The 13,600-nt window shown below is 36.0% G+C and overlaps 2 long non-coding RNA genes across 2 annotated transcripts; both read left to right on the plus strand.

Moving 5' to 3' along the window:
- The first annotated feature begins 8,170 nt into the window (after positions 1-8,170).
- Positions 8,171-10,257, plus strand: LOC115920575. Its single transcript, XR_004062409.1, has 3 exons — positions 8,171-8,196; positions 9,714-9,740; positions 10,066-10,257. It is a non-coding gene; the product is annotated as an uncharacterized LOC115920575 (long non-coding RNA).
- Positions 10,258-11,520: 1,263 nt separating this feature from the next.
- LOC105445637 lies at positions 11,521-13,598 on the plus strand. The gene is made up of 3 exons (XR_004062510.1): positions 11,521-11,716; positions 12,481-12,654; positions 13,511-13,598. It is a non-coding gene; the product is annotated as an uncharacterized LOC105445637 (long non-coding RNA).
- The last annotated feature ends 2 nt before the right edge of the window (positions 13,599-13,600 follow it).

Below are 13,600 nucleotides of genomic sequence, written 5' to 3' on the forward strand. Positions count from 1 at the left end.
AATATAACAATAAAAAGTTTATGTTTAACATCGAAAGGATAAATGAGACCAGAAAAAAGCATTTAATGCTAATCGTGTCTGGTACCACTGACACACAATAGTATCACAGCATTAAATGAGAATGTAACGAATAGATATGAATAACTATTGAATACATACTCAAGCTCCAAGCAATTCTACTTCTAGGCTAACATATGTTCTGTGATTAAATACAAAACTTTGGTATTTTACACTTAATAAAAGATACAGAATTATATTACATAATATTTACAAAAAGGCAAGATCTCGGTTCAAAGTTAAATACAATTGTTCTATTAACATTTGTGATATTAGAGTACTACAAAAGCAAAAAACTGATGCTATCTCCCGTGAAGAGGTATTGAACGTAGAATAATGATGTAAACTGTTTGTGTAACAAAATGATCACAAACACACTGTAAACTGATGCATAAATATTGTCATCCCCCAGTTAAATCAGTTTTTAAAATGATTATAAAGATGTGGCAATAAAGATGAAAATGTATCTTAGTGAAAGCTCTGAAATTTCATTACTTTACGTTTTCATGGTTCTTTTTGCATCTCTTCCTGAATTATCTAAGCAGTGATCGAGTAAATATTCTATGTTCCATTTTTTTTAAATCAAAAACTGTAAAATATTCCAAGATTTAATACGACGGAGGACTAAGAGAGAGAGAGAGAAAAAGAGAGGGAGAGAAAACAGTTTTGAGATTCAGAAAGAGAGAGAGAGAGAGAAAGAGAGAAAGATAGAGACAGAGAGAAGGTAACAGAGAAACACAGGGAGAGATAGGGAGAGAGAGAGAGGGGAGAAAGAAAAGGTGAGTAAGTGAGTGAGAGATAGAGGGAGAGAATAAGAGAGAGGGGGATCGTGAGTGGAGAGAGAGAGAGTGAGGAGGGTGGAGTGAGGGAGAACAGATTTGAGGAGACATATAAAGATAGGGAGAGAAAAGGAGAGGATTAGAAAGGAAAAGTGAGGAAGTGAGTGAGAGAGGGAGTGAGTAACTGAAAAAGAGAGACAGAGAAGAAAGAATCAGTAGCCACTCATTTATTTATAGTACTGTTATAAGTATTATATTTCTATACTACCTCAGTTGGTAAACTAGACAGGGGAGGGACACGTACACCATTGGGGTTTGCAGCAGTTTCGTACACATTATTGACACATTATTATTTATTATTATTATTATTTTATTTGGCAAATCAAGTCACATAATACAACAATATAACAAACATGAATTGAGATTAAAAAATCAATAGAAAGCATATATAAATATTGCAATAGCAGGTGCATCCGGTCGAGCTGCCCGGTATGGAAAAAGTTAACCAAATAACTGTGATCCGCAGACCTTCCTCCCCACACCCGACTAGATGCACCTGATATTGGTTAAAATAAAGCTTTAAAAAGAAAAGATAGATGAGAAGAAAAATGGAGGAAAAAGGGAGAAAAACGAAGGAAAAAGAAAAAGAAAAAAAAAAGAAAGAGAAAAAAAAAAAAAAAAGAAGAAAAAAAAAAAAAACATTGCATGACAATTTTTTTTTAAATTGTGAATTCATGACAGGTATAGTAACATATTGTTACTGTTAATCATTAACACCATCATCACGTTGTAAAAAAAAATAAAAAATAATATCATTATCATTATCGTTATTAACATTATTACTACTACCGTTACTATCATTATTATTATGATTATTATAATTTATATCATTGACATCAATATTTATATTAAAACATCAACAAAAAATTAATTTTCATTGAGAATACAATTTCAACAACAACCAGTCTCGAAGCTATTGCACGATCATAATATGTACAGATGAAGGTAAGCCCTATATCATGTTTATGAAAATATTAAAATTCAGTAATACAATTTTGGAATGGTTTGGAATGGTTAAAATGGACTGTGTATTATTTCAAGTACATATCATTATTGTTTCATATTATATAATGAGAAATGGAACACATTGCCATGCACGCACTCCTTTTGGAAATTCGGATACTAAAAGTCGATCTGGATCTCACGTCGTCATATGTAATTGCCTCGAGACGACGATTTTAGGCGGATGAAGAAAAAAAATCATATGAAGAGTTTTGAAATCTGATAAACATGAAATATAGAATAACAAAGTTTTGTGTGCAAAGCAAACGATGAACAGGCTTGACAACATTCACATACATACATTGGTGCAATCATACTCAGCCTTATCGCAAACTTTGATCGACACTAATCACAGATGATTAGTAATCATAAAAACAAATAATCATACATTAAAGATTGATTATAAAGGAATAGGCGTTATCAGAAAATAATCATGCCCTCCGTGCAAGTTATTGTTGACAGTAGTTAATCATCAACGTTTTGTAAAATCATATCTACTACTCAAAAAAACGGAGTCGGTGATCTAAATTTAGGCGGCCATTTTGTTTTGAAAACAGCGCTTAGCAGAACCAGCAAAACTGCGAATTCATGTGTTTTGTGAGCTCTGTGAAATAACAATTTAGTTCATGGAATAGAAGAAGATCGTAAGGATTATGGAGAAGTTTCAGTTTATATTTGGACTTACCCTCCTTCTCAGCCTTGGATTGATTCGTAGTAAGTAATAACTCGTGATTGTAAATTGTTGGTTTCGAACAAGAAGCCAGTTACTGCCAAAGGCACTACGTTCGGCCTTCTTGCTGGCAGTAGACGCTATCTTTCCCGATCTTTAGTATTTTTCTTTAAAAACGTAATATATAATTAAAATCTATGAAAATTACGCGCAATTTCATTCGACTTTACAGTTTACTCCTAACATAATTTTCATCTCTGTTTACTTTACAAAACACAGTTATCTTTTTGTTTTAATAGAGCATTCATTGCTCAAATGCAATACAAAATTGGTAGGGAGGGGGGGGGGGTGGCCTGTACAAACATCCCACCCCCCTGAGATTACAAAAAAACGAGAGAAAAAAAAGGAAGAAGAAGAAAGAAAAAAAAGGAGATTGTTTCAATTTCAGCATAATGCATGAGAAATTAGTTATTTTTGTATGTATGTATAACTGTATATATAGCCTACACGTATGCAGTATGTCACGATCATTAAGAGTAGTTGCGCGACGTGCGCGAATAAAGCACTTCATAAACTTCAGAATAATTTTTAATAAGTTATTTTGCAAGGTATTATAGCCTAGACGTAAAGTGCGCCAGCGCGCGAGCGCTTAAAAAGTGCAATCATGTAAAGTAGATGCCCGGCTCCCCCCCCCCCCCCCCCCACTCAGTGTTATTTATGTTACGCGTATGCTCGTTCCCTCCCTTTGAAAGCACCCCCCCCCCCCCCTATCTCAGGACTGCAAACATTTCTGAATCCCCCTTTCTTGGAGACCCCCCCCCCCCAAATCCGGAACACTGCTAAATGTACCACCACACCTACCCCCCCCCCCCCCCCCCCAATTTCAGGTGAGCTCTAGTCGATCGAGGGGGACTGGGGGCCAATGTTTTTACTTTTCAAAATGAAATAATCCTGAATGAGCTTTCAAAGCTAGCAGGAATTTCAGGAATTTGATCCCGGGATTTGATCAATTTTTCTACGATATTCAAGATATTTTAGAACCCCCTTTTCACATTTCTCAGGAGTCCAAGGAGAGAGAGAAAAAAACCCACCTCCTTTTTAAAGAAATATCCGGCTGAAAAGTCAAATACACCCCCTTTTTTACAATTCTCGGGCTGGATTTTGTCGCGCGAAAAAGTACCCCTTTCCTGGAGATTTTAGGAACGCGCATGCGGTCCCTCCGTGTGTGTGTGTGTGTGTGTGGGGGGGTAGATGAAGACTGAAGTTCCAGACCTAGCGTGTTCAAGACTTACAGTGGCCGTTTGTCTCTTCAGTTATTTCAAGGTAAGCCTGTACACAATCTTATTATTTTTATATTTGAGAAAGGATTTGGCTGAGGAAATTAAAGAATTCATTATATGAATTCCAGAAACATTTGTTAAGAGGTGTGAAAACTGTGAACGCATCTGATTGAGAGTGATAAATAAAAAGGTAACTGTTGCATTGCTTAAGTCCTACTCGGTGGCTGTCATTTGTTCACACCTAAAACTTAAGGGACGAGGGGATGATATTTAAGGGCTGCAATGCATTTGATGTTTGTGTAGGTCTATGAATGAATTAATTTGTTGTTTATATTGAATGAGTTGAATTGAATTCAGATAAATAGGGCTTAATAAGAGTCGAAAACGGTGCAACGAATCGTCTTCTTTCTATAATAATTAAATCAAACATCTAAGCTTTTCGCGCTTCGCGCGGAAAGGGGGAAACTGAATTCAGACAAGGATTAAGAGTCGAGAACAGAACACCCAATCGTCTGCTTTCTCTAATAATTTAAGGAAACGTCAAGGCTTCCGCGCTTAGCGCGAGAGGGGGAAACTGAATTCAGACACAGATTAAGAGTCCAGCACGGTTTAACAAATCGTCTACTTTTTCTAATAATTTAATGAAATGCGAAAGCTTCCGCGCTTCGCGCGGGAGAGAGAGGGAGAAACTGAATTCATACAAGTATTAAGAGTCGAGCACGGTTCAACGAATTGTCTTCTTTCTCTAATAATGAAACGCCAAAACTTCCGCACGGGAGGGGGGGAGGGCCGGGGGGAACTGAATTCGGACAAGGTTTAACAGTCGAGAACGGTATAGCAAATCGTCTTCTTTTTATAATAATTTAATGAAACGCCAAAGCTTTCGCGCTTCGCGCGGGAGGGGGGGGGGGTAAATTAATTCAGACAAGGGTTAACAGTCGAGAACGGTACAATAAATCGTCTTCTTTTTCTAATAATTTAAGGAAACGTCTAAGCTTCCGCGCTTCGCGCGGTAAGCCTATCACCCACACTCCCTTATGAGCGCGCTTCGCGCGCTCTTTGAGTGATTCGCCTGCTCACTACCGCTCCTCCATAAAATGAGATCCTAGCTCCGCGCCTGAATTAAAATATATAGCTATGATGCTGACTAAGTAAAATAAAATAATTCGTATATTTATGTCGTCGAGGAAAATGACCATTTGCGCATACGCAAATACTATAGATAGTTGTTGTTGTTGTTGTTTTAATTTATAGGCGTTTTTCATTCAGAAGTGAATATTTACGCCTCTTCTCTCAGGATTTTTATTCCTTTAAAATTAGATTTACTTTTTTTTATATATAGATTTGGATAAATTGGATTTTTAAAAGCTAAACTTTTATTTAATGATGAAGAATTCAGTGGCTGGCGAGCAAAAGGCTTATCGGCTATATAGGACGCCCAAGGACCAACTCGGACACGGTACGTAGTGACAAGCTTCTCAACTCAGCCTAATGCTGAGCCTAGGCCCTCCGACGTCCACCAATATGTCTAGTCGTCTCCATCGTGTTTCTTCAAAATTTTGACCGAAAACCAAAAAATAAAAAAAACAGATCATGATACATGAAGATTTTAAACGTTAATATAGACAGTTCTCTCTTCTAATTTCTTTTTTTCTTTTTTTTTTCTTCTTTCTCACTTTTCTTCTTCATGTACATGTATACTCACTATAAAAAGCGAAACATTATTGGGCTCAAATAATTATGTGCGGTGCAAGGTGGTTAGTAGGGGTACAGTTGTACCCTTTTAGATCTAACTACGAAGTTAACCAGAGCCTGTTGGTGATTAATATCTGTTGATTTCAGGAGTATTGGGATTAATTCTTCGTTTTCTATTCCAGATTCTGTTATAAGCATGGCTCTCTCTATAAGAAAGAGTGGGCACTTACATAAAAAATGTTTAACTGTTTCTTTTTGGTGCTCACAGTTTGGACAATGTCCTGTCTCATGTTGATTCAACTCAAAAAGATTATTATTTAAACCTAAGTTTCCCATTCTTAGGCGATGAAGAATAGTTTCATGATATCTGTTGTTCAGGTAACACACAAATGTTTTTGATACTAGAGTTTGCGTTTCCCGTAGGGGGGATGATGTTTCATTCCATCTTTTTTGCCATATCTCTATGTAGTATTTCTTTATAACATGATTTGATTCTGCTCTGGTAAGAGCGTTGTTGATTTCTATATTTTTATTTAGTCCTGCTTTAGCAAACTTATCTGTTATCTCATTGTGTTGTAGACCACAATGACTGGGAATCCATTCGAAATAGACCTGGGTGCCCTTGTATTTTAGTTGACTACACAGGGTTAAAATTTCAAGAATGAAAGATTCGTCTTTACGAGATTCTATGGCCTGGAGTGAACTCAAAGAATCAGAAAAGATGACTGCCCCGGTGTAAAGTCCTGGGACCCGGTGTATAGTCCCCAAAACAATTTAGCCTCGGCCCCGGGTATATAGGCTTAAATTTGTAAATATTGGGACATTTAATTTTGTCGGTAATTGGGGGCTAGTTTTGTCGGTAATCGTTGCCCTCTACACCCCCCCCCCCCCCACTAAGAAAGATCTAGCGACGCCCCTGACCATTATACATCATTTTCTAAGAGAAGGGACTCAAAATAATGAGTTCGCATCTTCCTGACAAAATACTCAATCTTTATGTTACAACTTGAAAGTGTGTCGTCTTATTTCAAGTTCATTATAATAAAACACTACAGTTTGCAGCTGTCAGTATTTCGAAATATGTCCAATTCTTTTACTTTATGGTTGTCAAATTTGGCATGTGCGTGCATGTATGTATGCATGTATACATTTATGTACATGTGTTTGGGTATGTATGCGTGTGTGTGTGTGTGTGTGTGTGTTGTGTGTTTGTGCGTGCGCGATCGCGCGCGCTTGCGTAAATTAGTGTGGGCGTGTGCTCGTGCTAGTATGTGATGGCTATCGCCGATCATCCCCCCCCCCCCCCACTCCTCGGTACGGATTTACGCCCCTGATTAATAGTATAGTATTAATGACTGCTTTGAGAAAAATAGTTGTTTTTTTACGCCTCGGGCAATAGCACAATTGTAACCTATCCGAGAGCGTATAAAAAAAAACAATTTCTAGAATATTAAAGCAGTCATTAATACTTTTATATGCCGAAAAAAAGGGTCAACTTATGACACCACCTTGGCCTTTCTCTAGTTTATCTACACGGTTGTTTTTTATGAGTTTATCTTTGACAGTAGACTAGATCTAGATTCTAGTCTAAGCAAGATTTTTTTTACAATTTGGGGGGTGGGCCGGCTCTGTCGGGAATATGGAGAAAAACCTGGGCTTTCATATGACACCTCACTTATTGAGATTCACCTTCAGGATCACGAGCAATATTAGTATATCTGGTAATTAAGACATCGACCAATTTAGCATGAGTGCGCAATGGCCAATGCATAGGGATGTATGTAATCTCTACGGGAAGGATTTTAGCACTACTAGAATCTAGGCCTAGACCTACTAGATCTATTTTGAAAAAAATTAATGGAGAATTACACGTACCCTTTTTGGTGTTCTTGCTGTCAGCAAGTCTTGCATTTGATCATTATCAAGAAGTTGAAATCTTGGGAGAGTTTCTTCAGCCATTTTTGCCTTCGAGATTGCCGTATTAAAAATACCGACCAATTCTTCGCACACGTACGGTATCCGCGATCGCTCAAACCATTTTTTTACATGTGAACCTATGGGTATTTCACCAAGACTGAACTATTTTCCCGGTAACCATGCTACCTGGAATTTTGCCGGGATTTTACTCTAGAACTATTGCATGGGTTTGGCATTTTTTGTTTATTTACGGGAATGGTTAAAACCATGACTGCAGATGGCTGAATTTCTTAAGTGAGGTATTTAAATATATTTATTAAACGTTGAAACAAAATCTACTTGTAAAATATTATGTCTATTATGATTTTTAGATGACAGTTATGAGTTGTTGTTTGATTAGCAATGGCGCTTGTAAAATGGCGACTGGCTGGAATGCTCCCCAGGGAGTGGAAAATGTGCAAACATTGTGTTGCCGGTAAGCCTGAATCCGATGACCGGGGTAATAATATGTTCCGCGCCTAGAAACAAAGTATTAGGCGCATTATAAATGTGAGCTATTATTATTATTATTTTCGTTTTCATCTCTTTGTTGTAATGAGTTCAAGTAGAGAGATAGTTCTTTGTTTTATATCATATTTTTAAAGTACTAGTCGTCTATGTCGGGAATAGGTCTTTTATAATTGATTTGTCTGTTTTTATCTTTTCGTTTCAGATGTAAACGGTGATTGCACAAACAGTAAGTATGAAAATGGTCGCCCCTTTCAGAACTCATGGTACATGAGTGGAACAACCAACTATTATTGTTTTATTTTGATATTGGAGATCTAAGGTGAAAAGATATAGGTCTAGACTTGTTTACTGTACTTGATAGCCATTCAATTGATCAGCTTAATCTGCGTCAAGTAACCATGTGTTTGATTTGATTAAGGGTTTCGTCCTGCTCTTGCTAGGGACATTAAGATGTGAAAATGAAGCTACAGTCATCTCGTTAAAAGTTACTGAATATTTTGTCAATGATTTTTCTTTTTAATGCTAAATATATTACTCATTGCGAATATAATATGGAAAAAAATATCGCTAGTGACATTTGTTTGTCTCGCAATGTATGGTCAACAGTGGATAAAAAAAATCATGGCGTTACGTGTGCCGCTGCTACACTTCGTCAAGTGATAACATAATGTAATCACCTGTATACAATATATTTTATCACCTGACGAAGTGCAGCAGCGGCACACGAAACGTCGTGATTTTTTTAGATCCCTTGTTGACCATACATTGCGAGACAAACGAATGTCACTAGCGATATTATTTTCGATTTTTCTTTTTGTTTCAACTAGATTTTGTATTGTTTTTAATAACCCCCGGACTAATTGAAGATAAAAGACTAATATATTGAATATGGATGGCTTTGAGTGTGAAACAATAATATATGGCTCGAGCTATAACAGTATTGGACGAGTCCGAAGAAACATTTACATATGCACGAAAACAACGCCATACAATATTATTATTTGTATTATATCTACATCAGGCTGACTAGCGAAATAACAAAATTTGAATTACCTCGGTAAATATTGCTTTGTTTTCGTGTGATATCGATATCGATGGTTGAAGTTCCCGGATGACTGAGCAATACGTAAACAATATTAATCAGTCATCCGGGTTCTGTACTAAAGATATTAAATACACTGATTTATTGTAACACTTGGAAGTCTTATACAGATAATAATGCGTGGTATTGAACAAGACACGTGTCTTTTTAATCTACATCAACCACCCACCAAATGAAATTCTATGGTAGAAGATTTATCAAAAAGTTATAGTGAAAAAAAAGGGAAATGCATAACAGAAGGCATTCACAACGATCGAAATCCCGCTCTTTAAACAGTTCTTACGAAGCTCTGTGTTCTGTCTATTTTGGGAAAAAAAGGAATTCGATGTATGCACTCTCCTAAGCTAATTTTTTTTTATCATTCATTATAAGCCCATTTTCAGCTCATACTTTGAATCACAACTAAGTTTGATTGCAAGTGCATTTTTTGATGCTTTGTTACTTATAAGAATAAAATCACTGGACTTGAATATTATGACTGACAAAATTCGAATGTGGCGTTCACTTGTTGTACCATTTGTCGACAGAAACAGGCAAGATGTGTTCAGACCATTGTCGTTTTCGAAATAACTGTGAATTCCAAATTATCCAAACAATACATTTTATCTTATTTCTTTTATTTCTACTTCTTTTCAATAAAGGCGATGGATCGACGTGCTCAGGAACAGGTTTGAAATATACCATTCTACTATTAAAAAAATAAAAATAAAAAAAATTAAAATAAAAAAGAAGAATTAGCTTCTGTTATCTATTTATGAACCTTACAATCAGGCTTGTATTGAACCAACAATGACATTATACATGTATCACGATAGATTTATTAATATTTGTATAAATATGTCAAGCATGTTAAATGAAAAGAGGTCGGTGGAGATAAAAATCACTCCAAATCAGATTTAAAATGTGTTTTTTTCTTTTTAATAATGCATTTACATATAATTTAGAAACCGTTAAGTGTTTCAGATAATTCATGGTTCTCCTTTTTTCATTTAGATTGTTGTTACAACGGTACCAATGGCTTATCACCGGTCCTGGGTTCTGGAGGTGGCATAACCCCAATATATCCATGCTATACCAGTGGATCTGGAGTGACCTATACCTGTACTGGTGATCTGAGGGGACCACCTTACAACACTTGCAACGGTGGGACCTGGCTATTTGGGTTCGCACCGACATGTGAAGGTAGGAATTATTACACCCCCCCCCCTTTTTTTTTTTAAATGGACATGATAGCTACACCTAGCTTCATTGTCTTCTACGGAGTTTCAGGACTTATGGAGAAGATCTCCATCTTGATATTTAGCTGCTTTTAAAAGAAGCAGGAACGATGGAGAGGAGGTTAGGTAAAAGTTGAAGTAAAACCCGATTAACAATGAGAAAGTTATGAATTGTAAAATTAGCAATAATAACAATTTGGAAAAAAATATTCATAACACATTATGTTTACAAAACATGCAGTATATATTTGTTTACAATAATAACATCACCCCCCCCCCCCGAATAAAAAGGAAGTAAATGGTACCGATGGGGATTTTCCCCCACCGTAAAGGGACTAGATAACATTGTTTAGATGAGAGAAATGGTGCTGAGGTAGTGACTTCAATAGAAGATGCATTATTAAAGATGATCTTAAAGTTTGAGTGAAAACAGTCCATAATAAAAAAAAAAAATTGGGAAAAACTGGTCTAATCGATTCCTAAATTGTTTTGACTATATTATTACAATTAAATTACGTTTTAGGTGAATTCGAATTAAGAATTTGCTCTTTTTGCCATTACAAACATTTAAGTGTTGATAGATGTTTAAAAGCCTGTTTTATTTTTATGGAAACGGTTGGGAAAATTCAAAAATGGTCGGGAGAAGTTATTGTTAAAGGGTGTCGTACAGTGACACCTTCAAAGAAAACTAAAAATTTCCTTGTGGCTTGAGAATTTATTCATATTTATTTATCTATATACTATAATACCCAAAATGGCACGTACTTTCAAAATTAAATCATGTCGTAAAATAATTACCACACAACAGTTACAAAAGTATCAATTCAAAACAAAAATGATAAAATACCTGGGCAGACATTCTTAGGTATTTTAACAACAAAATCAAAGGCCGTCTACACAGGTATTGTTTTATTTTTGTTTTGAATTCATGCTGTTGTTACTAATGTGTGGTTGGGATTTTATGATATGATTTGTTTTAATATAACATCACCTTGTTGTGACAGTAGGCGTATGTGAGTGCCATATTACGATTATAATTGGGTTTTGGTTTTTCTTTTTTTTTTGGAGGGGGGGGGGTATCTATATGTATGGTGATGAACATGATGATGATGATAATAATAATTATAATAATAATATTGATGATGATGATAATAATAATAATAATAATAATATTAACATCTATATTAATATCAAACACACTGGTCCTCTACTACGCACTTTTGACATATTTGTCGTTGTAGGTGTGACTACATGCACCCAACCTACGGTACCAACAAACGGCAGTATCACTCCTGATACTCCTACATATGACCTATATACCCGAATCACATACGCCTGCGACGACGGGTATACGTTGGGAGGCCCATGCGAAGCGGTCTGCGAATCGGGTGGGGTCTGGAATCCGTCCACTGTACCCACTTGCGAATGTAAGTTCTGTGTCACTCTGTATCTTTTTAGAGCACAACCGAACTGCTAAATACATGGCACCCTCTAGCATGTCTGGAGAAACCTCAATCTTCGTACTCATCACTGTTAAGTCTTTTTGATGGTCTTTCTTTAGTTTTTTTATAATTATGTAACAAATTTAGCATAATGCTTCTGAGGTTTCCTCCTCATTATTGTAGATTAAGTAAGCATCCTTTGAACTATTTTAATGACTTGCGTAAAATCGTTTATATTGCTTTAATACCACCAACTGTCGAATAAATTGATGTTTTGTTACCTTGTATATGCGTTAAGTTGTAAATTCTTTTCATATGCAGTTAATGTGGAAATAAAACCTATATAAACAAAATAAAAAGTCATGAACTAGAGGACATCTTACAAGAAAATTTGACAAAATATGACAATTTGAAAATAATTTTTTCAAGACACTGCCAAATACAGTCAAAAGCATTCCAGGACAATATTTCTTACTATATGAGAGATTTCATGTTCTAGTGGATACGTCAGTGAGCCGACTGTGGATCACATGGTTTGATGTTTCAATTCCACCGCGGCATGTCCTTTGGCACGACATTAATCTGCATTATTGTTGTTGTTGTTGCTGTTAAATTTATTAACATTAGTATTGTTATTACCATTATCACTATTATCATTTTCAGTACTGTTATTTTTGTATTATTAATATCATTATTATAATCATTATTATTATTATCGTTATTATATTCCAATCTTTTTTACATAACAGCCAACTGTGCCAAACCCACTCTGACCAATGGAGGCGTCAGTCCAGATCAAGATTCTTTTAGTAACGGCGAGGTTCTCGTTTATGAATGTAACACGAACTATACCTTGGTCGGGGTATCCACAGCAACATGCCGCAGTGGAGTCTATGATCCCTCGAGCAAACCAACCTGCTACGGTAAGATTTTCTTCTTCTTCTCCTTTAACACAACTTTGTTTTAACACCACCATCATGATATACATTTAATTAGTTTCAAAAAGAAATGTGAATGCGCTTGCATCATATTTTTTCTCGGTATTTTTAGTCATTCATGTATTAAGTTAGTTCACACATTTAAAAAGGATGGTCCATTCAATAGAAAATGGTGTTCACTTCATTGTTGTATTTGCAGGAGTCAATTTTTAGAAAGCCTTTTGGAATGTGTTTTATGATTTATAACATTTATCGGCAGAGATGTGGGAACGAAATTTGCGTCTGACACACACATTTTATAGATTTCTTTTCTTCAAATATAACTTAGATGATATGTTTTAGCTGGGTGAGGTGGGAAGGGGAGGGGCTTCATAGAGTACATGACTGTACTTTAAAGACCGTCAATACTACTGGGCCAGAGGGGATTAGACCACACAGCGAGGTCACTGAAAGGTGGCTCACTCATTAACTCAGCTCTCAACTAACATAATAAAAAGAGGATCATGGGGGACCAACAGGCACCGATTGGGGAAGTTTTCTATATAAAGGGAGCAAGTACCTACAAGTAGGACAGTGGGGCTTTAAGCACCTACCATCTGAAATTTCCAAAATAATCAGCATGTGGACTAGATATCAAAATACAGTTAAAACATTTTAAAACGGACATAACACTTATTTCACAGGTACTTCAAGTATTCACCATCCATAACAGCAACTAAAAAAAAACGTTTCGTGAAAGATATTTATGTGACACTGACAATCAAATTCAAAGAACATTTAGAAATACTTTCCTGATTTAAACATTAAACTTTACATTTAATATAATATTTGTTTTCTACAGAAAATTGCGATGTGAGTGCTGTACCTGATTCAGATTATTCATTTGGTGGTACAGTCACGCATGGTACGACTTTCAACGTAACGTGTGACA

Source organism: Strongylocentrotus purpuratus, unplaced genomic scaffold (genome assembly GCF_000002235.5).
Source record: "Strongylocentrotus purpuratus isolate Spur 01 unplaced genomic scaffold, Spur_5.0 spur5_scaffold_9, whole genome shotgun sequence".
NCBI lineage: Eukaryota > Metazoa > Echinodermata > Echinoidea > Camarodonta > Strongylocentrotidae > Strongylocentrotus > Strongylocentrotus purpuratus.